The 26892-nt window shown below is 39.7% G+C and overlaps 1 pseudogene; it reads left to right on the top strand.

Annotated features, from left to right (window-relative positions):
* The first annotated feature begins 15966 nt into the window (after positions 1-15966).
* LOC147900552 (uncharacterized) overlaps positions 15967-26892 on the top strand; it is a 64618-nt pseudogene continuing 53692 nt past the window's right edge.

Raw genomic sequence — 26892 nt, 5'->3', positions numbered from 1 at the left:
ACAGAATTGGTGAGCTTTTTCCTTGTGTGCAGATGTACCTTGTAGGCAGCAAGCAAGGCTGTCCATGAAGAAGCAATGGGTTCAAATGGTAAGTCATAGATCAAATACTCACCCTCAGCTAGCCGTCGTGCCCTTCCAAATAGATCAACCATGCAGTCATAATGCTCCACTTTTGGTACAAGGCCATGATGTTGTGTCATGGAAATAAAGAAGTAACTGCCCTCCTCCACAAGGCCAGCATGATTAATCACATGCTGATGGAATGCTGAACAAAGTGACCTGGTTTGGATTTATTTCTTCCAATAGCATCTGCTGATAAAGTTGAACCGCCTCCTTACCTCGTCCATGCTGAGCATAGGATGCAACCATTTAATTCCAAGTTTGTATGGATTGCACTTGCTGACATGATGTTCAGAAAGGGGTCCTTATATGGTAGAGTGCCTTCAATCTGCGCTTGATAGAAGAGCTGAAGAGCTTCCTTTCCCTGTTCATTTTCACAAAATGCTCCGATCATGGTATTGAAAGAGAAACACATTCATTTGCACCATCTTGACAAACATTGCTCAGGCATCTTTCAAGGATCCGCACCTCCCGTACGTTTGCCAGTAGCCTGTCTTGCTCATGACCGCTTTTTAGAATGCAGGCATGGATGTGCATAAGCGGTAAAAGAGCCTTGGCATCCCCGCAGCGCTATAAAAAGAAGCACAACAAGAATCATCCATGCGAAAGCTGGATTGTTCCAGATCCTGGTTCTAGTGTGTCTTACCCCAAAATTTTCCATTGGCTTTAGTTGATTGATCTAGCAGCAATGCTCCAATCTCAGAAGATACGTATGTTAAAGTGATGTGTCACTCCCCACGCACTCGAGAGAGTAAGCAATTGTAGAGGAAGGTCTTTTTAGATCCTCTTGGACCATTGAGAAAAAACATCTTCCCACCGTCTACATAAATCCTTGCGAAAATTTGATCGAAGATAGCATGTTGACAATGATTCAAGGTACTCTTCATCTGCTAGCTAGTTTTTGCTTCTTTCGCAACATCAAACATTCTTTTTTTTTGCAATAAGCTATTTGCAGTTTTTGACGAAGGTGATCTATCGATAGTCGGCATTTCGTTAAACTTTGCTAACCTTCGTCCATGTTGTTGAAGAATGTGCTCCACGTGCAATACAACCTTCTTTATGGTGACGGCATGATAACTAGTTAAATTCTCCATATTTGATTCCAATGCATGAAAGAAGTCATTTGAAAGATCGGTGAAAAATATTTTTAACAAAATACTAGGAGACATCGGCTCACAAAAGATCAAAATTTTGACAAGCAAGTGTTGTAGCTATGCACTACTTTGATAAAACACAGCTTCTTGCATACACACAAACTATTCATCACTTTCTAATAAATCCCTAGCTATGCATGCTGCCTTGAAAGTAAGGTAGACTTGCCTATCAAAAGTACGCAAGTCATCAAGGGACTTTCAACCCTTGCATACATCAAGCAACTTATGCATACAATAGAGCTCATCAGTTGATGGAGAAATATTGTACATTCAGTCAATAGTATTACCCTTCTGTCTTTTAGTTCAACGCTTATAACTTTTGTTTTGGACCAACTTGCATAGCAAGTCACCATACAGTAAGTTACTTGCATTATTATAGTCTTTCGATTTCGTTCCCTATCCACTAGATTTTGTAAATCATCATCTCGAAATATGATATTATTGTACATCGGAAGATGAACTTGCAACCTTTGCACATTTAATTTTTAATCGTGACTGGCATACTCATAGGTCCGCTAACATACTTCTTATGTTGAGACTTCATGTGCATTTAAGTAATTGTTGATCTCATCACTGTCATCATCTCCTAGGTTATGCAACTGTCCTTTTTCTACATGATTTAACTGCATCCTTATGATTGCTTTGTCATGATCCTTATATACGTATTTGTATAATACTTAATAATAATAATTATGGAGAAAGCTTAACATTGATGTGTGCCTTGTACTTTATGGGCAGAGAATGATTAAATGACACAAACTAATGATTATCTATCACACTCTTTCACTTGTATCTTTCTATCATCACGGCGCATGTAAATAGGATAATCATCATTGTCAATGACATTAGATTGTAAGAATGCACGTGGGTAAAGAAAATTGCATTTGCTATCAATTCTGCAAGCTGTAGAGACATTCAGTGTATCACACTAACCATGGACAATACACTTTTTCAACAATCTCATGAAAATATGAGAACAATGTTTTATTTGGTGACTTTGCATATACCAATTGATCATAGTGAGCAATCTTTACGAGTTTGAAGGTACCTTCTAATATCAACAATGTGATAGACCTCTCTTTTGAAACTCGATCACACCCACGTATCCAACTATCTTCCCAAACAAATTATGTTTTATAATTGATTGCATCATATCGTTATGCTTTTGATAAAATACTCGGGTTGTCAATTCTGGTTGATCTTGTGCAGTTTATCCTAGCAATAATCCTTAAGATATTTTGAGCCATTTCGAACTATAGGTGAATGTGAGAAATAAATCTTGTTTGTCATTTTTTCTCATAATTTTCATTATATCTTGGTATAGTTGGCTAAAAAAATTAAGGCCCTCTTGCAAAAGATGGCAACACTACTCTATGGCTTGCAGCATTGTCTAGCACAGTACGTGTCTCATCGGTTGCTTTTATTATGTTCAGAAATCCTTGTTAGACCTTTGTTCTCACAGAAGCTTGATTGTTTCGTATCCACCGGCTTGGACTCTTCTATGCCACTGTATGCATCAACCATGTATTGCCGCAATGCAATATTCTAGAAGACATGCATTTGTATCATATCTCACATGCAAATGGTATGCATAGTGTTGTCTCTAGGTGACACAAATTTATCCTTGTATCTCGTGCAGTGGTATGTGATTAGGAACATCGCTATAGGGGATATATAGATGTCAACCATCCTCTCCACGAGGAAACAAAAGAACATATATGAGTGGCATGTATGATCGATGTAAATTAGATATATTAGTCACAACTCTATTGTAGCTAAAAATATGAATGTCTTGATTTTCGATATTAAAGTTATCTCCTTGTCTTGGCATGAGAGTGGCAACCTCGCTAGCCGTAGGAGCCAAGTATTGCCTTGAGGTTGAGCGACTCATAAATAACCATCCTTAAGTTTTACATGTGAAATTGTTCTTAGCACTTGTCTCACAACTACCAATGCACTAGCATATGAATGTTACTCATGCATCATTCTTTGCAACAACTCTAAAATGCTTGGATCCAAATCAGGAATCCCACTCAAACGGTGTTGAAGTTCATGATCTGTATCATATACATACAATTGTGTGAAACACGACATCTCTCACTGGTGATACGTACTACCATGGACCCGAAAGCTCTGTATATCTCTATGCTTAGAGAACATTTGATCAACATGGGCTCTCACTAAGACAAATGCCATCACACTATTATGAGCCCTAATGTTCGCTTAAATAGTTTTCTTTTAGCATCATTTTCGTGTAGTAGAACTGTCAAAAACTTTGGTGGTTCTTCGAACGGCAATACCACGCAACAACGTTTTTCCACAACTTGATGCATATGCATGCACATCTCTTGTTTCCACAGTTCAGCGTGACAAAGACTATATGTAAGATTCATGGAAATTAAATACATTAAGAGTAGGAGCATTGAAGACTAATGGATATAAAGATGAGTGCTCTACATCATCCCTTACTGAAATCTACACAAGATAAAGAAGCTTAATCCCCAGTTAAGATTACAACCCTGTTGTGAACAACGCGTCTTTATGCTCTTGAATACCCATAGCATGTTGATGCACATAACATACTACTAGAGTATCCATTACAATTCTTCTACCAGCACATTGATGTACATTCAATGCATTATCAGGAAGGGAATGTATGTTCTTCTAATCTCAAATGGAAAGAATCCCTTCTTGCATGTAGTTGCTCTTCCTCATTACTAATTGCAATGCATAGGACGTTTTGCTCTCTAGCAAGAGTACGATGTGTCTCGCGTGTTGAATGCAATAAATTTCTTGTATTTGGGTCCGTTGAATTTTTTGCATTAGTTGTACCTATTACTGGAGCATGTACTACATTTCTCACCCACAAGATCTTGATGTACATTGCATATTGATGAACTATCCATTACATTCTTCCATCAACATATTGATGCACGTTCAATGTCCCATTAAGGAAGAATATGATGCACATGTCAATGCACATATGTAAATGCAATGCACAACCAGTTATGTAAATGCATGATGTATTATTTTACATATGCATACATGCCAACGTGTTGTAAATGCAATGCACAACCAGTTATGTAAATGCATGATTTATTATTTTACATCTGCATACATGCCAACGTGTTTACATGAACTTCAAATGATGGAAGTAATTTCTACTTTCATTACATTTGCTATATTTTTATGCATGCATGTGTATGTGTGTGTGTGTGTGTGTGTGGAGAGAGAGAGAGAGAGAGAGAGAGAGCCCAATCTTAATCCAATACATGTATAAATGAACCAAGGCCTTTTTCTGTCAAGCAACGATGCACATGTCAATGCACAACCAGTTATGTAAATGAATGATTTATTATGTTACATATGCATACATGTCAAAACGTGTTTATATGAATCTTAAAATATAGAAGTCACTCTACTTTCATTGCATTTGTTATATTTTTATGTATAAAATGTTATTACATATGCATCTTAAGGATTCAAACCTATATGTTAAATTTTAAAATTTAATGATTTTAAAAATTTTATTCATTGAATCATCTTATATATTGAAACGTAAATGAATTGAACTATATTAAAAGAATCAAAGAATTTATAAATGGTAAAGAACAAACATCACCTACCTGAGTAAACAAAGTAGCACATAGGAGGTAGTGGTGGTCTAGACACCTAGCAAGCTAACAATAGGATGGAGTGCCTAAAAAAAAAAAAAGCTAGAGAAAAAAAGAAGAATCCATTGAACCAGATATGAGTTAGTTTAAAGCATACGTGGAATCAATCATATGCACAAAATAATTTATCAATGCCATGACACATGTGCAATGATACCTACGCACTTGTACATATGCATATATTTGGAGGATCACATTCGATGGGAAGGCCTAAATTCTCTAAAGCCGTTTTGGTTTGTTAAAAATACTTTGTCCATTGCACCTCTCAGCTTTCATAAATCCACGCTCAACTTTCCTACATGGTTTTGGTTGTCTTATGCATAGTTATGTACCTAATGTGTTTGATATCTTCAATGCCAATATACTGCTAGATGACAACACAATCAATCTTGGTTTATGAGATACCTTATTTTGAGTAAATTTATGACATTATTTGATTTAACCTAGCCCAATAGTGTGGGATTATCTCCTAGGAAAGAGAAATTCTAAGCCCGAATCTTTGCAGACTAGATTATTGTGGTGATTGCTCTAATGTAATTCAATCACATGGAAAATCAAATCTCCTTAGATGGTATTCAATCAAGCAACTACATTGAGATCTATTCCTCAACAAAGAAAAGATGGACGGATTCGATTACTCATGCATCATGCTCTAGCCATGAGACAATTGATCAATCTGGTGATGTGGATAGAAATTCACCCCTTATCCTCAGGAATAACTATTACAATTGTGTGTGTGTGTGTTTACTTTCTCTTGTTGCCCTTGGTGGTAATAAAAAATCCTTGTCATAAAATATGACCACTAATTGAAACACAAATGTCATACAAATACGAAAGTTGATGTATCCTAAAACTCAAGGCTGACCATCTCAAGACATGATGTCTATATAAATGAATATATTCAAATGCATATATTCAAATAATGAATATATTCAAATGCAATTGCATAAGCATTTATGTGAATGCATGATGTATCACATTACCATATATGTTAATGTTTGTGAATATATCTAAAAATTTACAACATGTGCAATGATACATATGGAGTTGTATATAGGCATGTATTTAGAGGATCACATTCCCTTGCAAGACATAAATTGTCTAAGTCATTTTTAATTTGTAACTTATACTTCGCTCAATGAACCTCTCAGTTTTCCTAAAACCATCCCTCAACTTTCCTACATGATTTTGGTTGTTTATGCAAAGTTATGTATCTAACATGTTTGATATGCTCAGTGCCAATAGAGTGCTAGATGGCAACATAATCAATCTTGGTTTATGAGATACATTAGTTTGAGTAGATTTATGAAATTATTTGATTTATCCTAGCCTAAAAGTGTGAGATTGTCCCCTAGGATAGGGCAATTTTAAGCTCAAATCTTTGTAGGCTAGATTATTGTGGTGGTTGCTCTATTGTAATTCAATCATGTGGAAAATTCAACCCCCTTAGATGGTATCCAATCAAGCAACTGCATAGGGATTTATTTCCCAACAAAGAAAAAATGGCTCGATTAAATTATCCATGCATCATGCTCCGATCATGAGATAATTCATCAATCTGACCCTATGGTAATAATTTCACACCTTATCCTCAAGAACAACTCTCTTTCTCTCTCTCTCTCTGTCTCTCTCTGTCTCTCTCTCTCTCTCTCTTGGTCTTCATGTTCTCTTGTTGCCCCAGATGGCAAACCAAAAATCCATGTCATTAAAAATAACCATCAATTGAAACACAAACATCATACAAATACAAATACAAAGATGATCTATCTAAAACCTCAAGGTTGATCATCTCAAGAAATGATGTTTATATGAATGAATATATTTAAATGGAAATGCTTAATCACTGCGTAAGCATCTATGTGAATGCATGATTTATTCCTGGGACGCCAACTCAATATGTAATATGTTACTACCCTCATCCAAAATCCAGGGTATGGGTGGACAAGGTCCATATATAATATGCATGGATTTCCTTAAAATATTTCAAATATACAAGGGAAAAATATGAAAATTTCACATCCCCCCTAAATATAAGGTATGTCCCTTGAAAAATATGCAAGATTTTAAGATTTGTACATATTTTTCATAATATGTGAGGCCCAAGGGGGGGGCCTTTTGGATGGGGGGGGTTAATTCGAAAAATACACTAAAATATGAAAACCATCTCCTTTCATATTAATGTAACCTTTTCATGTGTTACCCAAATTTCAAGGTGTAAAGTCATATTTGAAGCTCTTTTAGTGTAGAACACAACCATGATGATTTAATAATTTCTACTCATGGCATATTGTTAAATTCATCTCATACTCAAGATTTTGAGAGGTTTTCTTACTAAAGGGAGTTGGCGCCCCATGGAGTTATTACATTAAGTATGCATACATGCTAAAATCCACGACATCTCCAAATAAAAAGTCCATAATGTAAATGATGATACATCATATGTGTTGAAACATGCATTCATGGAATCATATATGCATTGAGCCATACACCAAAAAATAAAAATATTTGCATATATGTTAAACAAACAAACATGGCAAAGAACAATCTATACTTCAAATATTAATTTTATGAATTTCATCCCTTACTCAGGAACAATTCTCTCTCTCTCTCTCTCAATGGGTCTTCATGTTCTCTTATTGTCTCAAGTGGCAAATAAAAAATCCATGTCATAAAAAATGAGCATTAGTTGGAACACAAAAAGCATACAAATATAAAAGCTGATCTATCTAAAAACTCAAGGTTGACCATCTCAAGAAATGATGTCTATATGAATGAATCTACTCAAATGGAAATGCATAAGCATTTATGTGAATACACGATTTATAACATTACATATGCATACATGTTAATGTTTGTGAATCTATCTAAACACCCACGACATGTCGAAACAAGAGTGCATGTATGCACAAAAGCACTGGCTTTGGCTATAAGGCTCCATCAATTAAGGCTTTGTCTAAAAGAAATTTAAGAATAATTTTTGCACCCATGTAGTTGAAAAAAATGCAGTAAGGTTCTCTTCAAAGGGGTGTGATTTTTTTGTGAGCTTTTTGTCACGAGCTTTTTTTCAATTTTCATGAATATTGTGAGCTTTTCATTCACTCATCTCCCTAGCATCTCTATTCCATCCAGGAGCTGAGAGGGGGTGTTAGAGGCCGACATCTATTGATGTCACCTAGAGAGAGAGGGCCTTGCTTATGGATATGAATGAACCTGACATGACAACTTCATAAAGTAAGGCTTATGAAGTAATGGAAGGATCCTCATGCAATACTATGTGTGTACAATAATGTGTGCATGGAATTTGGAAAAACCTTTCTTTGAAATTAAAATGAAGGTATCACGGCTTAGATTGGGAGGAGATGAGAAGAAATCGAAAACCAACATGAAGAGAAGTCCCATCCACACACTACACTATCAACAAATAAAGAGGTCAAGAGACTTTTTTTCACCTGCATTCCACTGAACAGTTGCAGGGCTGCCTTGCCATGCCCATTCTAAGCACAACCAGCACTTATGTCACTCCAGGAGACCACATTCCACTGTGACATCTCTGTGAACACTGCCCTTGCATCATTTAGGTTCACGCACTTGCAATACATATGGACGAGGGCATTCCCCACAATAACATCTGACTCCCATCATTGCCAGCAACAGTAGCATGGGTCACACAACCCTCTTCTAGGGATGTCATACAAGCATAAGCATCCACAACGTAGATGAATGTGATCTTGTCTCTGGCACGAGACCTTCAACCTCCATTTGGCCAAACAGTTGCAGAGATTCTTTGCCATGCCCTTTATGGGCAATCACTCAATCCTCTGCTAGGGCAGTCACGATGGCTCACAAATCCATAAGGCAAAGAGTCGCAATGCCTCCTTGCCAATCAGGGCACTCCTGGAGATCACATCTCAGTGTAGTAACTTTGTAACAAACACCACCATCACATCCTCTCTGCTACTGCATTTGCCATACATATTGATGAGAGCATTCCCCACAACAAAATCCAACTCCCATCTGTTGCTAACAATAGTAGCATAGATTACTCTACCCTCTTCTAAGGCTCCCATGCATCGAGTGAAATTTGTAACCCTTGAGACATTTTGAGATACATATCAATTCCTTGAAAGAAGTCCTCGATACCAATATCTTTAAATGAATGCTAATCCTAATTCAATAATAGGAAGCGGAAAAGTAAAGTCAAACTCTACCTCTTAGATTGAGCTATCAATTCCTTCCATGACCGATCAATCAATGGTAAGATCCAACTAAACTCATTGTCCTCGAGTGACCCCCATGAAGCGTGTTTCTGTAAAGATCCAGCTCCATCTTTTTGATCCCGCTACCTTGTCATCTATGCGGGAACACATTAATAAAATGCAGGGCCTCCATTAAGATATACTTCACGTTGGGAAAGAGCTCTCCTCAAAAGATATGGCTATCACACTTTTGTCTCGTGTGGTCCTGGACAGCCAGTACTCTGCCTTCTACTCCTTTCTAATCATGTCTGGCCGCCTCAACACCATTACCTGGAAGGAGCTTGTACCTATGGTTTTGAATCAAGAAGAGCCGTTCCTGAAGCCCTCTAACCAAAAACAAGCCAATGCAGCTGCTACAACCGCAGTCTTTACACCAACCCCCGCCTTCATCCATCTTGAGCTGCTTGATCCTTCTTCCCTAGAGTCTCTAGTAATTCACATCACAGATGCTCGAGAGTGGATCCTGGAAGTGGTGCTTCCCACCACAAGTCTCCCTCTTGTTCTCTCATGCAAGACATTACCACCCATCCAGGGTGGGTCTGTCTTGGTGACAAAACCTCTATTCCTGGTGTCTCTGAAGGAGCACTAGATATTGTGCCGGACGGCATAGGGGAGAAACTTTCCTCTTGAGTCCTCAACATTCCCTCGCTTGGCTTTCAGCTACTGTCAATTCACCAAGCGTGTCAATCTAGTATGCAAGTGGAGTTTGAGGAGAATTGTGTCAATATTCGAAACAAAGCCACAGATCAAGTGGTTTGGCATGGCACTTCTCAATATGGTATTTATAAACTCACTGCCCTTTCATCTCTTACGAATTCTTTTCTTAGGAATTTATGGCCCTACCGTTTGGGTCACCTCCATGTCGAAGCCCTCAGGCATGCCTTTCACGAATAGATGGTCATCGGCTACTAGATCTTGGCACTAGACACGGTATCTATCCTTCCTACATTCTTGGGAAACAACATCGGGAACTCTTTTCGAAACAGGCTTCACAATGAGCCACGGCTCCTCTGGCAAACGTTCGCCTTGATCTTTGTGGACCCATGCTGGTTGTCTCCCTGGGAGGTGCTTCGTATTTCATGCTCCTTGTCGATGATTTCAACTGCTACTCTTGGATTTACTTCCTCTCCCACAAGCATCAGGGCTTCAGTCACTTCCGATGAGTTAACACAGGTGATGTGACAAAACAAGAAGTGCATCAATATCATAAACAAAAATGGGGTTGGACAGCAGTCACATAGAGACCTAGACTACCTAAATAGAAATTACAAGAGGTTACCACCACAAAAGGAACACGTTGCACACCTCTTTGACATAAACACAATATAGAGGTTTTCCACATGGCATCTACAACCCTTCACACACTCAAAGCAAAAGATGTTTAGCACAAAACATGTAGCTAATCCGAAACTTTGCATCATCTGTAAGACTTTGCTACTAGTGGCTCCACATGTCTACTAGCTGATTGATTCGTAGAAGGCATCGCTATAACTAGTTGAGCTCAATTTGTTTAACTACATACATCTGTCTGCAAGGCAAGCTTGAATGGCTTAGACTGTGGAAACATGAAATGCATCCAATACTTAGCCAGTCATGAAAGGAATCTCCATCACTCACTGCACTCATGCTTGCATGCAAGAGATCAGACCTGGTTCCAAGAACACACCATCCACAGGTCCATGCAAAGGAGGAAACGCCAGCTGAATTTCCCATCGGCATATTTGTAGGGGGGGCTCAGTAGCCCCCCAGACTCTATGAAACCGAAAAAAAGGGGGGGGCTCAGCAGCCCCCCAGAGTCTGTGCTAGCGCAGACTTTGGGGGGCTGGTGCTAGCGTAGACTCTGGGGGGCTGCTGAGCCCCTAGTGCAGACTCTGGGGGGCTGCTGAGCCCCCCCCTTTTTTTTGGTTTCATAGAGTCTGGGGGGCTGCTGAGCCCCCCCCTTTTCTTCCTTGAGCTTGGGCATGCTTTCGTCCATTTGGAAAAACCATATGCAATCCAATGAGTTTAACACAGGTGATGCGACAAAACAAGTGCTTCATCAATATCATAAACAAAAATGGGGTTGGACAGCAGTCACATAGAGACCTAGACTACCTAAATAGAAACTACAAGAGGTTACCACCACAAAAGGAACACATTGCACACCTCTTCGACACAAACACAATATAGAGGTTTTCCACATGGCATCTACAACCCTTCACACACTCAAAGCAAAAGATGTTTAGCACAAAACATGTAGCTAATCCAAAACTCTGCATCATCTGTAAGACTTTGCTACTAGTGGCTCCACATGTTTTGATTCGTAGAAGGCATGGCTATAACTAGTTGAGCTCAATTTGTTTAACTACATACATCTGTCCGCAAGGCAAGCTTCAATGGCTTAGACTGTGGAAACATGAAATGCATCTAATACTTAGCCAGTCATGAAAGGAATCTCCATCACTCACTGCACTCATGCTTGCATGCAAGAGATCAGACCTGGTTCCAAGAACACACCATCCACAAGTCCATGCAAAGGAGGAAACGCCAGCTGAATTTCCCATCGGCATATTTGCAGGGGGGGCTCAGCAGCCCCCCAGACTCTATGAAACCGAAAAAAAGGGGGGGGCTCAGCAGCCCCCCAGAGTCTACGCTAGACTCTCGGGGGCTGCTGAGCCCCCCCCTTTTTTTCCCTTGCTAATGTATATTCTGTGATCAACCCATGAACTTGGGCATGAGTTAACACAGGTGATGCGACAAAACAACAAGTGCTTCATCAATATCATAAACAAAAATGGGGTTGGACAGCAGTCACATAGAGACCTAGACTACCTAAATAGAAATTACAAGAGGTTACCACCACAAAAGGAGCACATTGCACACCTCTTCGACACAAACACAATATAGAGGTTTTCCACATGGCATCTACAACCCTTCACACACTCAAAGCAAAAGATGTTTAGCACAAAACATGTAGCTAATCCAAAACTCTGCATCATCTGTAAGACTTTGCTACTAGTGCTTCATTTCCTGCTTTCTGGCTTATGGAAGGGAAGGCTTACGAAGCTTCTATACATACCTATGCCTGCCATACGAAGTTGCTGAGAGAAGTTACAAAGCTTCTTGAGATGAGACGAAGAGAGGGGACAAAGGAGGGAGGAGAGAGGAAAGGTGGAAGGAGGGAGGAGAGTGGAAAGGTGGAAGGAGGGAGGAGAGAGCCGAGAGAGGGGATGAAGGAGGGAGGAGAGAGGGAGGAGAGAGCTAATATTGATAGGATGGGAAGGAAGGAGGAGAGTGGAAGGAGGGAGGAGAGAGCCGAGAGTGGAAGGAGGGAGGAGAGTGGAAGGAGGGAGAGAGAGGGGACGAAGGAGGGAGGAGAGAGGGAGGAGAGAGCTAATTCGATAGGGTCATCTAGCTGCATAAATTCTGGATTTGCCCATTGTAGCCGTGTTGCCTTTGAGCAGTGGGAGACAGTTGAGTCTATCTGGTCACCTTTAGAGGCTCGGCTATGTGGAGTGCTCACGATTGATGTAGCTACTTTAGGTTGTTTACGTAGTCTAGAGTTTTGAGCTTTTGGGTTTTGCTGTTAAACCATCAACCTGCTCTAAGCTTGTATATCCTTACGTTTGAGCTTTTCGGTTCTGCTGTTAAACCATCGCCCTGCTCTAAACTTGCATAGTCTAAAGTTTAGAGCTTTTGGGTTTTGGCATTAAACCATCGACAGCTTCGAGAGCTGTACAATAGATATACACTGTTAAGTGCCCTGTTGATGGAGAATCAATAGTATAAAGAGTGATGGGTAGAAGGTAAAGAGATTGATCCTCTGGATTGTGATCAAAGACCTCCACTTGCTCAGATTTCTCCACTGCACAGTTGCAGAATGAACAATAACTCCTCCTTCCAAGCATCACGATCCGAGCTTAATCAACACCCCTCCACCAATTTTGGCTTGTTGCAACCTCCACCAAAGCTTTAATGCATCTGGGTCCTCATCCCTGACTGATTCCCATTGCCATCCATCCTTATTAATAGCTCTCTCCTCCCCTTCATCAACACAAAACGGCCTTCACAATTTCGCAAAACCAAACAAACAAACCCAATTACACAGCACGGTAGCTAGTGGCAACCCCCCTCTTCAATTCGAAAGCTTGTTTGTTTTAACTTCTAACAGTCAGTTACGCTAAAATGCGTCAGCCCATATTTATAAAGTAGGGGGCAGCTCTAAATGCATGACCTCAGTATTAAGTATAGATTATTACTGCGCTAGATATGAGAATCGCATGCCTACGGCCTTGATGAAGGAATCGTCGCAGCTTTGGCGTTGGAGGAATCGGATCCTGGACTGTGGTGAAGCAGGGGGGGCAGTGGTGAAGCAGCTTGGACCTAGACGACTGGCGCTACTAGCACGATTACTAGTAGATTCATCGATCCTTTGAGCCTTCCAAAAGGCAGGTGATGGAATTCGGGCAAGGTGGAGGCGATGTAATAGTGAAGTTCTTACCTCAAAACAAAGCGGTAATAGAGGCATTGGAGTCGAGGCAAGGATGCTAAAGTGCGGTGGAAAGGATAACCTGGGGCAAACTAACGCTACATCCCTCGATACCATCGCAAGCAAGGATGTCTCCAAAGCGTCATCAGTGTGCGATCGGCCAATGTGCATCGATGATGTACCCATTGTCTTCCTACTAGATAGCCCACGTTGTTTTGAATGCTAGATAGCCCACGTTGTTTTGAAGGAGTCTCTCCTCCATCTCTCTCCAATCATTAATCGTCCCTATAATAGCATGTGGCTTTTAAGGCTTAAGATTGTGGCATCCTAGCATAATCCAAGTTTGTGAAAGAATCTCGGCCGCTACCTTTCTCACCATCATTCCAACTCAATGGGTTGTAATGACGGCCACATGGCTACTTCTCATTGTGTCGTCAGGGCATCATCGACATTGGAATTAGCTCAAACACCACCTGTTTCACAATCCTCTACCCATTCTCTACCCATTTTCAATATTTGCACTCTGCTTTCTCGTGACCACGCATCCTAATACTACTCTCTTGTCATTTTCTCCTCTTCATTCTCTCCCACCATTACTTTCTAAGTCTCTTTGGTTGCCTTCTAGCTTTGCATCACATTGCATTTCTCTCTTTTATCCCTTCTTATTTTCATGATCCGTGTTGGGTTATCATCCCTCTGCTCTCAATGCCATGTTGGATTACCATCCCTTTGCTCTCAAGATTGTCTGTATTCTCTGAGCTCCTCTAATAACCACTTTCTCTGAGCTCCCTCTGTCTTTGGTACCTTTTGTTGTGTCATCCAAAATGGCTACAGAAGAGGCTTCTATTGAATGGCTTATTGAAGGAGTGAATCTATCACACTCTATCCCGCTCAAGGATGGAAGAAGGATTGTTAGTGCACATTTCCTTCAAAGCCTTCTTCCCCATACGCACAAGCTCATCTGCCTAGTCATTGAAGGTGAAGCAACAATGAAGGTAAAGTTTTCATATGAGTGGGATATTGATGGTCAAGAGCATTACGTACTGGATGCCTCCTTGACAAAAAGGTATGCTCTCATCCACAATACAATCATGGCAGCAAGTACTATTAGTGATCTTGAAGAGCCTGGTTCATCATCACGTTGTGTTGCTGGTAGAGTTTACTCCGAAGAGTTTGGCAAAGAAGGAAAGAAAACCTCTCAACCATCTCCTTACATGGATCTTGAAGAGTTAAATCCCATTGAGAAGCCTGGTATGTACCATAATTCTTATAAGTCGAGGACTGATGTTGAGATTGAGATGATGCAAACTTCACACAATGACCTTGAAGGCTCAAATGAGGACCATTCAAAAGATGAATGTCAGATTAGCAAAAGCATCATACCTTGGATCATGGAGAACAAGCAAGCCAATATACTCAAAACGCGGATTGTAAATATAAAGCAAAGGAAGCAAGTCACTGAATTACCAAGGGTATATAATGGAAGTATGCTATTGGAATTTCCTCCAACTTTTGGAAACATCAATGGCATGAATGGCATGGAGCAAAAATTTGATGGCCACATATGGACTAAACCATCAACCACCAACATGGCTATCTCATGTACAGTAAGGCTTAGCTACTGTGTTGGCTCATTAGAATGACATAGAATTACTTGCCCTTATTTTGCAAACAATAAGAAGTTTAACACATCCTTTTTTAGAGGCTACCTACAAAAGAAGATTGCTCTTGGACTCTTGACTGAAGAGGAGAGGAACAAGATTGTTTGTCACTATTGTCGTAAGCCTGCTTATTGCATTGATACTTGTAATTGCATAGTATATTATGTAATGCCATTTGATGAAACAATGACTAGATTGATAGTCCATGTTGGTGAACATCAGCACCCCGTGCAGCGAGGAACATCTAAGGCAATGATAGAGAAAACAAAGAAGCTTGTTGCAGATGTTTTGAAGGTGGATAAAAATGCTGGACCATGCAAAGCTCAAATGAGTGTTGCCAAGGAGCTCTTGAATTCATCATTGATGAGAGGAGACAATAATGAAGGGGCAAGTGTGGGAGATATAGAGTTGACCAACTTTCTTGGGCAATTGGTACCACTAGTTGAGAATCAACAGTATGTTTGTTTGTAGCTAAGTGATTTTTAGTTTACTTAACTTTAGAATGGTATAAAGACCTTCTAAATAGTTGACTTGTGATGTTATAGGTTCAAACGGATTGTTGCACAAGAGAAGAAGGCAAGGTTACCTGTTGGGGAAGGTTATGACAGTCTTCTTTTACTAAAGAAAAGGTCTATGTATTCATTCTTCCATGGAAGTCGTTTTCGAGGGCAAGGCTTTCCAGATGAAAAATGTCAATCAATGGTCCAGCATCTGGTGTGGATCTTGTCAATCACATGAGAAGAGGAGGAAATGGTGATTTGAGGAATTCATGGGTACAATTTGATCACACCCATCGAGTGATTGGGTGGAGCACAATGGCATGTCATGTTTATGATCCTAGGTATAACTTCCCTCCATCCTTATGTATCCATGTTGCTATCATCAAGAGAGTTGTGGTATAATATTTAATAATGTTGGCTTTGTCTACCAGTGTGCAGGAATTAATGACCATCGCCACATGTGAGATGAAAGATGAAGATGCTGCAAGCCAAATCCTATTTTGGGAGATGTTGAATGCCACAATGAAAGAATGTGGGTATCCCCCTGCAGATTTTCATGGTTTCATGTCTGATGAAGCTGGAGCAAATCGGATAGCTGTGAGAACTATTTTCAATGGGGGTCCAAACAACATAATTGTTGGGAGAGAGCACTCATGTCTCTTCCATTGGGAACAAACCTTGCATAAGCACACAAGGAAATTCATCAAAGAGGATATGAGGAATGAGCATATCACCATGTGTGAGAATTGGAGATTATGTAAGACAAAGCAAGAAGCTACCAACCAAGCAAATCTCATTCAAAAGTGGTGGCATGCAGGACATGTCCGTGTGGTCGACATTCCTTCAATGGACATATGGTTTAGTTGGTGGGATGTGCGGATTGCCCATTGGGGGAATCTCATGAGCGCGGTATGTATTTTGTAGATAAATGTAGTAAGCTAAATAAATGTAATAAGCCAATCTAATTACCTCCCTTTTTACCACAGGTAACAAAGAGTTCCTTGGAGGAGGCACACACTCCAAGGTCAAATCTAGCTGAAAGCATGCATGGTAGTTGGCTAGCAGGAGAAGGGTTTAAGACAAAGATACAATTATATGATTGTTGCGTCTCAGACATGGCAAATGCCGTATTACAAAGTGCCAAACAATATGCATATATGATTGGAAGGCATGTTGGGGATGGTCCTAACTTGGAAGCCTTGATGCAAAGAGTGGCCTCAAGGAGTACACCTTCACCAGCACAAGTTGCACAAATGGTGCATGAAACAGTTGTAGGGACACCAATGTATGAAGAACCAAGACCATTACATGGGGATAAGGTAACAGTCCAAAGAAAGAGAAGCAAGTCATCAAGTATACATTTAGAAAACACCTCACATAAGCCAGGGTATGTGATGGAGACCAGAGATCATAAGCAAAGAGGGCGGCCGAGAAAAATTAGGTTCGAGACAGAAGGTGGAGATTGGCATTCAATAAAACCGCAAGATAATACCCAACCAGTGGATGTTAGGGCTTCCACAATGGAGCAAGGTGGAGTTCAAGGGGAGTCTACAAAAACATCATGGGAAAAACATGGCAATGTAGGGGAAGCTGAAGGAGATCAGAATGAGACCATGCCCACAAGAGAACAAGCCCCAATGGCTCCACCTATGAGACAAGGAGGCCTTCCTAGTGGCCTCTCTATTGTTGAGGTGCCTATCCACCGTACCTTTTGGGCAATTCAAAGGACCTCCAAAAACTCTAAAGTGAAGTGTCTTAGATTCATAGATGGAAAGGTTAAGTGTAATCGATATATACAAAGCAGTTCACAAGGAGTGGTGGCACCTTGTTTCTACTCTGAACGGTGGCATCCAGGGGTGGGAGGACCAAAAGCACAATGGATGTGGTTTTGTAATGATGATATAACTCATACATGGCACCTAGATCATAATATCATGCATGTTCCTGAACGTCCATCTGTGTGGAAGGTGGATGTGGAAACAAACATCACAAGTGAGGAAATAGGCAATCTCATCAAGGCTGGTTTTAGACTGCAAATAGTGGATCAACCCCATGTAAATTGGAGGACACCAAATGAACCTCAAGGATCAGCACCGATGCCAACTAATTTTTGTGATGCACATGGAGGGTCGGCATCCATACCAAGGAATTTAGCTCAACACACATTGGTAAGAACCACAAAATGGAGGCATGGCATATCTAAGGAGGCTGCAAAAAGAATAGCTAGTGCTCAATCTATGCACATTGTTGTCATGGGAGAAATGACAGTGGAGCTTCTTCATCATAGTATTTTCCATTTGAGAACAACAGGGTCTGACAAGCTCGGATGTCTTACGATGTGCACATCAAGACTGAACCCATGTGTACATGTCCAGATTTTCAAAAAAGAGAGTTGGGTCAAAAACCTTACCTGGCATGCAAACATATCTACTACATCTTCATCCGTGTATTGGGATTGGATCCAAATCAACACATGCTTATTCATCAACCAACCCTTTCCACTATGGATGTTTCATCAGTGCTTAGCCGACCTAGGATCAATCCATAGACCTGAATGCAAAATATAAACTTGGTTGGTGTTATGATAGCCCACTTTTTGATGTGACACTTTTTTTTGCTCAAAATTTGTTGTGTTGAGTCAACACAATGTTCTTAATTTGGAACATTTTACTAATTGCTTTGGCCTTTTCAAATCATAGAACTACATGAAAATTGGCATATGCTTACTTGAAGTTTCATTAAACCTTTGTTGCCTTAGCAACAATCCATAGACTTGAATGCATAATACATATTTGCTGGTATTGTGATGGCTCATTTTTATATATGATATCATTTGTTACTGACTTGCAATATAAATTACTTGGATTAATAGCTTTGTCTTTTTTAGTCCATAGAATTGCTAATTGCTTTGGTATTTCCTAGGATAAATCCATAGATACAGGATAAGTAATTACTTTGTTATTTTTTGATTAGTAGGTCTTTTTTTATGGGACTCTAAAAAAGCTCGCAAACTTTGATAAATTTCCAAAAAAGCTCGCATTAAAAAGCTCACAATAAAATTTTCCCCTCTTCAAAGTGGGTAGGTTTTACTTAACCCTGAGAGACCTGCTTATTGTCACTGATAGCTCTCTAAATTTTAGAGTCCTTGGTATGTCTTTATTAATTCGTTCATTACTCACTCGATATACTTCAAAGTTCCTTCTTTTGTCATGGAGCACATAATTACCACCTTAAAATGAAACTTGGATCCTATTGTTTAATGAAAAAGAGCGAAAAAAATATATGAAGATGAGACATGACACAGTGTCCATTAGGACCCATCCTCCCTGCAAACATCAGGGGTAGTGTTTTATTATTGCCTTGGTGACATGCAAAGATTTACGCCTTTTGGAAATTGAAGCCCAATGAATACATGAATAAGACTAAGCTCACAAGAGATCATAACTCATCCTTGGTTGCAACTAAATAATATCGTATCATGGACTATAATTATATGAAATGTCATCCTTCAACATTGTATCCAACTCGGCTATCTTTATAGCTGATTCCAAGTCTTTATCTCCCATCGAGAACATGCATAAAAAGAGAGAAATGTTGTAAGAAATTTGATTGAAGCAACATCGAGAATATTAGAGTCCAATAGTATTGCAAAGAAGTCTTGCGAATAGTTAGGACACTAGCATATTACTTAAATATTAGTAGTTGTATTCGTATTGCAATTTGTAAAATCAATATCTTGCATGTGCCAGTCATATAGGTTTCTTAGACTTTCTACACGCATGAAAAAGTACATTAAAAATAGAAGGTAAAAAATCCACTATTTGGATGAAGGTAGAAGAAGAAACTTTCTCAGTAACAGGAATGACAGAAAATATGCAAAGAATGAGAATAAACGATAGCTAATACTTGGAATGGCAAGAACCATGGGTTGGACGAGATGGCCACCGCACATTATCGATACATAAGATAACTGGCATAATAGCTTTTTAGTAGTATATAGTTTTGCAAACTAGATTTTTTGGGGCAGATCATCTTTTGGGGAATATATAATTTTGCAAAATAGCTTTTTTGGTAGAACAACTTGTTTGGTAGAGCAACCTTTTTTTAAAAAGAACAGCTTTTATTTTTAAAATCCAGTAGATAACAATCTTTTCACCGGTAGGCATAAAGCCCATTTAGCAGGCATAAAGCCTATTTGGCAAGCATAAAGCCTGTTTGGTAGGCCAAAAGCCCTTTTTGATGGAATAGCTTTTGTGTCATTACATATATATTTGCAAAATAGCTTTTCTGGTGTAGAACATACTTTTTGGCAATTGGTAGAATTGTTTTGTTTGGCAATTGGCGGAATAGAGTAAGCAAGGAATTGTAGTAACCTTCAATATATTTAGAAGCCCCATCTGTAGAACAACATTCCACATAGATAAGTCTAAGGAAAATTCTTTATGGGATTCGATCTTGTAGAAAGATGTGTTGGGAGGAGGATGTTGCGATTGAAACAAGGAAAGATCTAGTGTTTTGATAGAATGTTAACAAAAAGGAATTTGAAGTCACTTCTCAAATATTAATGAAGCTATTATCAAATCACCCTTGAGCCTCATACTCACCTCATATGCTGAGTTGAGACTTAGTGATGACTTCCATGAGCTCTTCCAAAGTGCCATGTCTACTTGCAAAGCATGGACTTCAATTCCTTGAATGGTTTTTGCCAAACAATATGGAGGATGACTGCCCAGTGAGGAATTATTTAAAGAAATGTATAATTTGTACAACCTTGATTACTTTTATTTAAAAATAAAAGTAATCAAGGTTAATCCTAGTCACCTGGCATATTAATGAAGGATGACTGAGATCACTAATAACACTCGGTGTCAATATTCACAGGCACCAATGAAAAGATGCCAAACACTCAATCAATGGAGTTGCACGATCCAAGTATTTAGTGGATCCACGAGGGGCTACCTCTTGAGACATAAGAGTTTTTAGAATCACCCTACTCCATTCAAACATAAACAAAAGACCATAGTTCTCAAACAACTTTGGATGGAAAACAAACAACAATCATTTGTATAATTGATAGACCCTTAATAGAACTCTATTAATCAAAATTTGCACCAATACCCACAATATGATGGTCTCTATCATGAAATTCCATGGAGATGAGACCCATATACTCCCTCCACTATAGACCAAGTCTATTTTGTGCTTTACTTGCAATGGTTTTTGATTAATCAAAATTAGTTCTCAAAGTGTGATTCACTAGAAATTTTTCAATCAACTGCAAAGAATCCTTCATACATCCAACCCATAATACTCAAAAAGTGTATTATTATGTCACCAAAAAAAGGCTTGCACTCCTTCATGTAGCTTTTTCAATCGAGGATATGAGCTTTCTGGAATGACATGAAGAAAGAGGAGCAACAGATTCAATGAGTGATTTCTTGGTAATGAAGCACTAGAACTACGCGAAGAAAGAGACGCAACAACAATAACATTATCTCATATTAAAATAGACCATGAATGAAATTGACATTATATCATTCAAGAGAGTTTAACATTGATTCTAAACATTGCGTTCCTTGAAATTGAGATGCTAAGAATCAGAGCAGCTATGTGCAAAATGTTTTAAATCCACACTAGAGCTTCGAATGACTAACAAAGTAGCGACAAAGAATAGTAGAAGTCTTGATACTTGATGATAAAATATGCACTTAGTTCAACGGATGAGGCACAAGATACAACCCAAATTAAGAGTAGAAAATTGCCTCATACAAACAGAACTTGTGAACAATCAAACTCACCTTGGTGCGTTGGTGCTCACCTTTGTGCATTTTGGTAAGATGACCTTCAACTCCTTTAGCTTATTTAGAGAAGACGATTGCAGCCATATCAGTTTGATGCATGGATGATTTTTTCCTATTAGTTTCGTTAAGAAGCGAAACTTTTATATTGGTGTCGAAAGTTTGTATGCCTTGATAAAAATAAAGGTTTGAAAATTCGCCAAGATTTGAAACTTTTATGAGAAAAATTTTAAAGTTTCGCCATAATTTACAACTTTTTCTTCTAAATTCAAAAGAAAATATATAAAAGTGTAATCTATTATACAAATATTGTGAAACTAAAAAAACTATCTCGATAAACTTTCGCCAAGATTTTATATTAATATATAAGCATAGCTTCGATAAAAACATCCCTGGTTTGATGCCACTAGCTCCATATCATTGTTCTATATTGACTTCCCTCCTTTAATACTCTATGCAAACATCACAACGAGACAAACCAAATTCGATACAGGTCAAACTAAAATTGCCCTTCTTGTTCCCAAATGCATAGCACCCATAATGCCACCAAGGCATTGAACAAAAAAGCCATAAAGGCACCAAATCTATACTACTTACTAAGGAGGTCTAAACAAAACTTGTGACACTGGTCCAAAAAGTCATTTCTCCAGAAAGTCTCAATTCCCAAATTTCTCTCCAAACAATATTGCCATTTCATCTATGCAAGCACATTGCATCTCCTCCCCACAAGAGACTGAAACAACTCCACCTTTGAGAGCCCAGCCTGGTGCATGAATTCATGCACATGTGGATCCAACCCCAAAACATTCATGAAGATATAGTAAATGTTCTTGCAAGGAATATACACCGATTTTTGGGCTTCTCTCCTTTGAAAACCTTCGCAACTGCAACGTGGCAGCTCAAATGTCGAAATTGAATAAGTAAGCCCCAGCTCCCTGGATCCTTCTATACTGACATAAACATGTGACTCATTGCATTTAACAATGGCCTCTCAAACAACTAATGCCTCCAACCCACGACCTCTGTCTATGCTCTCATGAAATTTTTTTGTCAATTTGGATCCCCATTTCACGGCCTTGCCATCTCTGAATCTATGGGCTCTCCACTCGGGACATTTGGCATGGATTGTTGTTTTAACCCTGAGCCTGAGGCATTAACATCTTCAAGCATCACAAAACCATTTGTTTTTAACATTTGCACCTCTCGTTGTAACAAATATGTCCCCTCTTCCACTGGCCACACTACAGGTGCATTTCAAGAGTGAGTGCACCATGTTTTTGGGGAAGACGCAGATTTCCAGGAGGCATAAAAGAGGGAGTCATTTGGTTTTGCAACATACCGAAGCATATTTTCCCTCACCATCTGATATGAACGTTCCACATCTCCCCGATTTCTCAGCCAACTTACCAAAGCAAGTGACTTTGCTTTTCGGCTGTGTCCTTTGAATCGCCCATATTGTTTTAGGCACTTTTGTCTCCTCTACCACTACCAGATCTGTCCCCCCCACCTCTGCATGCGGAGTACATTGTGCACTTGTAGTAACTATCACATATTTAGGTCTATGACTATCATCATCCAAAACACATGAGGATCAACCTACACAGGTTGTTTTGTTCTGATAGTTCATTGATATTCACTTGTATGTGGCATATCATTTTCACATCCCATCTCATGCATCGATGCATTTGCCATGTCAACCAATCGTTTTCCAGATGATACGCCCACACTACCACTATTAAACTGGTCTACAAGGTCAACCATACCTAGGCCACACCCTGATCGTACACCTTTAAGATATGCATTGTACCTCACTCTGCAGTACTGCCATAGATAAATTGGCCCCTGTAGCCTCAAAGAGTGAACCACGATCCTTGTGTCCAACACTTGCTCTCATGCTTGCATGCTTGGACTCTGAGAGGTTAGTGGAAGGGACAAACAAACTAGATTCATCTTGTGAAACAAACCAGGAGCCCCAATGAAATACTCTAATGTCCCACCAAGCCAACCACATTTCTAGTGCAAGAATCTCTGCTTGTATTGCATGACCTGCCTACCAAAATTTCCTCAATCATTCTTGCACACCTCAGCTGAATTAGTAGAGGGTGCATTTTCCATCTTCTGCATAGAGATTTATGTTTCTCTTGAGAACCTGGTGTTATGCACTTATGGTATAATGAACCATGCTTTGCTCCCAATGAAATGCACAACTCCTTTCTTTACTTGGGTCTATTTTCTTGGCACCACCAAAGTAGATTGTGCGTACTGCTAGCCAGTTTGCATTTGCCTCATCAGCCACCATAAATCCTCTAAGCTCTAGTTTTGAAAACCCATTTGTCTCCACAACTTTATTAAGCATTCTCGAGAACTCTATTTGTGCATACCTGTCTTCAACCTTAAACTCGCATGTTGCAATTGTCAACAGTTCGTGAACAAAGGGATCATACACATGAGCAGACATAGTTGGCCAACTAGATACTCTATGAATATGATCGAAATGAACCCACATTTAATCTAAATTTCCTCCTGGTCTCATTTTGTTCATAAAAACTAGGCCATTACCAGGACCCTTGGTTGACATTTTGAACACATGTGGTTGATGCCAAGCATTTAGTTGTCCAAGAAAAAAAATGCTATGAATGAAAGGGTACCTGCATTTCTCTTTGAGGTCTAGCACGGCCTCAAAACCTTTGAATGTCATGCCTTGGGCCTTTTTTGCATGCTCCAAGCATTTCTCAATCCTCTTACTACTAGATAGGGGTGTTGCAAAGTCCAGCAACTTGGAAAATTCCTCATCTCCAATCTCTATGGTCTCTCCCACAGGATCACCCTCCATAAGCATATCTAGTATCATGTCTCTGCCCACACCTATGACAAGTTGTTTTGGCATCGTGAATGGGTTCATATTTGCTCTTGCCCCATTACATTGCCTCAATGTTGTCCTCATCCACTCTACTTGTACCTTCTTCATAGGGATGAGGATGATTGCCAAGACGAATAGCACATCTTGTGGTGGTTACGTGGTCCCTAGGCATGCAAAAGTACATCACAGTAGGACAAGTAGAAACACATTTTGGAGCTAGCACACAATGGCGACAAATAAGATTTCCATCCTCTGCTCTGATCAAGCCAAAATCACATACTCGTTTCAATCATCCTTTCCATTGCATCACATTTGAAACATTCACTCTAGAGTAGTAGAGACATTCCATATTGATACATCTCAAGTTGCCTACACAGCTACTAAAACAGACCACCCTAGGAAAACTATCACTAGTACAAGTAACATAATCAATCTAGGGATGATAGGCATGTTTCCTCTCCTTTCCAGTCATTGAAGATTTTGAACCACATAGAGGAAGCTCAAATGCAACATATCCATCATATGTCTTAGGAAGCTCATCAACCTGCATAGTTTTTGTAACACTTTGCAATGTTGAACACAAACTTGAACCTTGAGGCAAAGAACGTATCAGTTCAAGAACACTTGCAATTGGCTGATATGTTAATTAGGATGTGATAGCCACAACCAATGGTACTATTGAAGCATTACATTGTGCATGATAAAAAAGCAAGACTTTATTGAAAACCAAAGACTTAGGGCTTAGACTATGAATATGCCCATCCTTATGAGCTTCCATCATGAAGCTCTCCTCTCTAATAATTCGAGGCTTGAAGCTCAAGAGTCTAAGAGTCTCTGTAAGACCTTGTGATTTGTGTGTAGTGACTAGGAACTCTACCTAGTGGTCTTGTGAGCCTTTTCTATTAAATTACACGGTGCAGCACAACAGAAACTGAACAAAGAATAGAGAGTACACAACAAATTGGAGAGAAAATTTCCTTCAATACTGATGTAGTACAGATGATGGCTCTGTGCGCTCCCACAGTGGAGCTGGAGCTTAGATGGCGATCTAGATAGATACTAGGTGAATACCTACTAGCTAGAAGATTTGATATGATTTGAACTGATATGATACAATGGACTGGGAAGGTCACCTCTTTATTAGCTATGAGGACAGTAGTTGGATCAATGTAGTCATTGGAATCAACTAGTCAACCTAGTCGGTGAAGCCGACTAATCAACCTAGTTGGTGGAAATGACTAGTCGTCCATGGAATATTCAAGGAATATTCCCTATACCATCGCAATCACCTTTCTACCATGAACGATCTCATTGATAGACCTTTTTGACATGCAAGCTAGGATCCAAGTCAGGCCATCTAGTGTCTTGGGCTCACACATGGCTTCTCCTCATATGGGGGCCTTACAACTTGAGCATCTTGGACCATTGGTGGTTACTAGGAGGGTGGGGCATTGAGCATATCTAACACCCCCCCTCAATGTCCACCCATAGGTGAACTACCTTATCGGCCTAATGCCGAGTCTCTGAAGATGATCCTGAAGCTGATCCTTCCCGAGTGCCTTGGTGAAGATATTTGCTCCATTTTGCTCTGTTGGACAGTAGACCAATTCCACTATCCTCAATCAAATCATGCACATAGTGATATTAAATCTCTATATGTTTTGTGCATGCATGAAATACTGGATTTTTAGCAATGGCCATGCAACTTTGATTGTCGCACCTTAGCATAGTTGCCTCACCCTCTTGCACTCCCATGTGCCATAAGATTCTCCTCAGCCCCCACACCACTTCACAAGCAGCAAAACATGTTGCCTTATACTCAGCCTTAGTAGAAAACAATGCCCATTGCCTTGTACTCAGCCTCGATAGAAGACAATGCCATTGTTGGTTGTTTCTTACTGATCCAAGAGAAGATTCCTGAACATAAAGAGAAACAATATCCAGAAACTGATTTCTTGGAATCAACATCTCTAGCCCCAATCCGAGTCACAATGACCAACCAAGGAAGTGCTCGTACCATAAGTGATGCCATAATCAAGAGTGCCCTTCACATACCTGAGCACTTGCATCCCTGCATTCCAATGATTCTCCCGGGGCTTATTGGAGAACCTGCTCAAAATGTCAACAGCAAAACTGATGTCCGGTTTGGTGTTGCACAGATAGATGACACTATCGACCAACTTCCTTGTCTGCTAGTGGTGAGGCATCCTCCATAGACAACCTCACATTTACCTCCATAGGTGTAGCTATCTCCTTGCACTTGGACATACCAAATGCCTTCAAGATCTCCCTTGCATATTTTTGTTGAGAGATGAAGATCTTGAATGAGACTTCAATCCCTAAACAATAGTGCATCAAGCCTAAGTCTGTCATCTCAAACTTAGTGCTCAATGCCTTTCTT

Source organism: Dipteris shenzhenensis, chromosome 7 (assembly GCF_047967505.1).
Source record: "Dipteris shenzhenensis isolate YYH24624 ecotype China chromosome 7, Dip_SZ_1.0, whole genome shotgun sequence".
NCBI classification, from domain to species: Eukaryota; Viridiplantae; Streptophyta; class Polypodiopsida; order Gleicheniales; family Dipteridaceae; genus Dipteris; species Dipteris shenzhenensis.
Note: the sequence above shows the minus strand (reverse complement) of the source record. Positions and strands in the feature narration are given on the sequence as shown.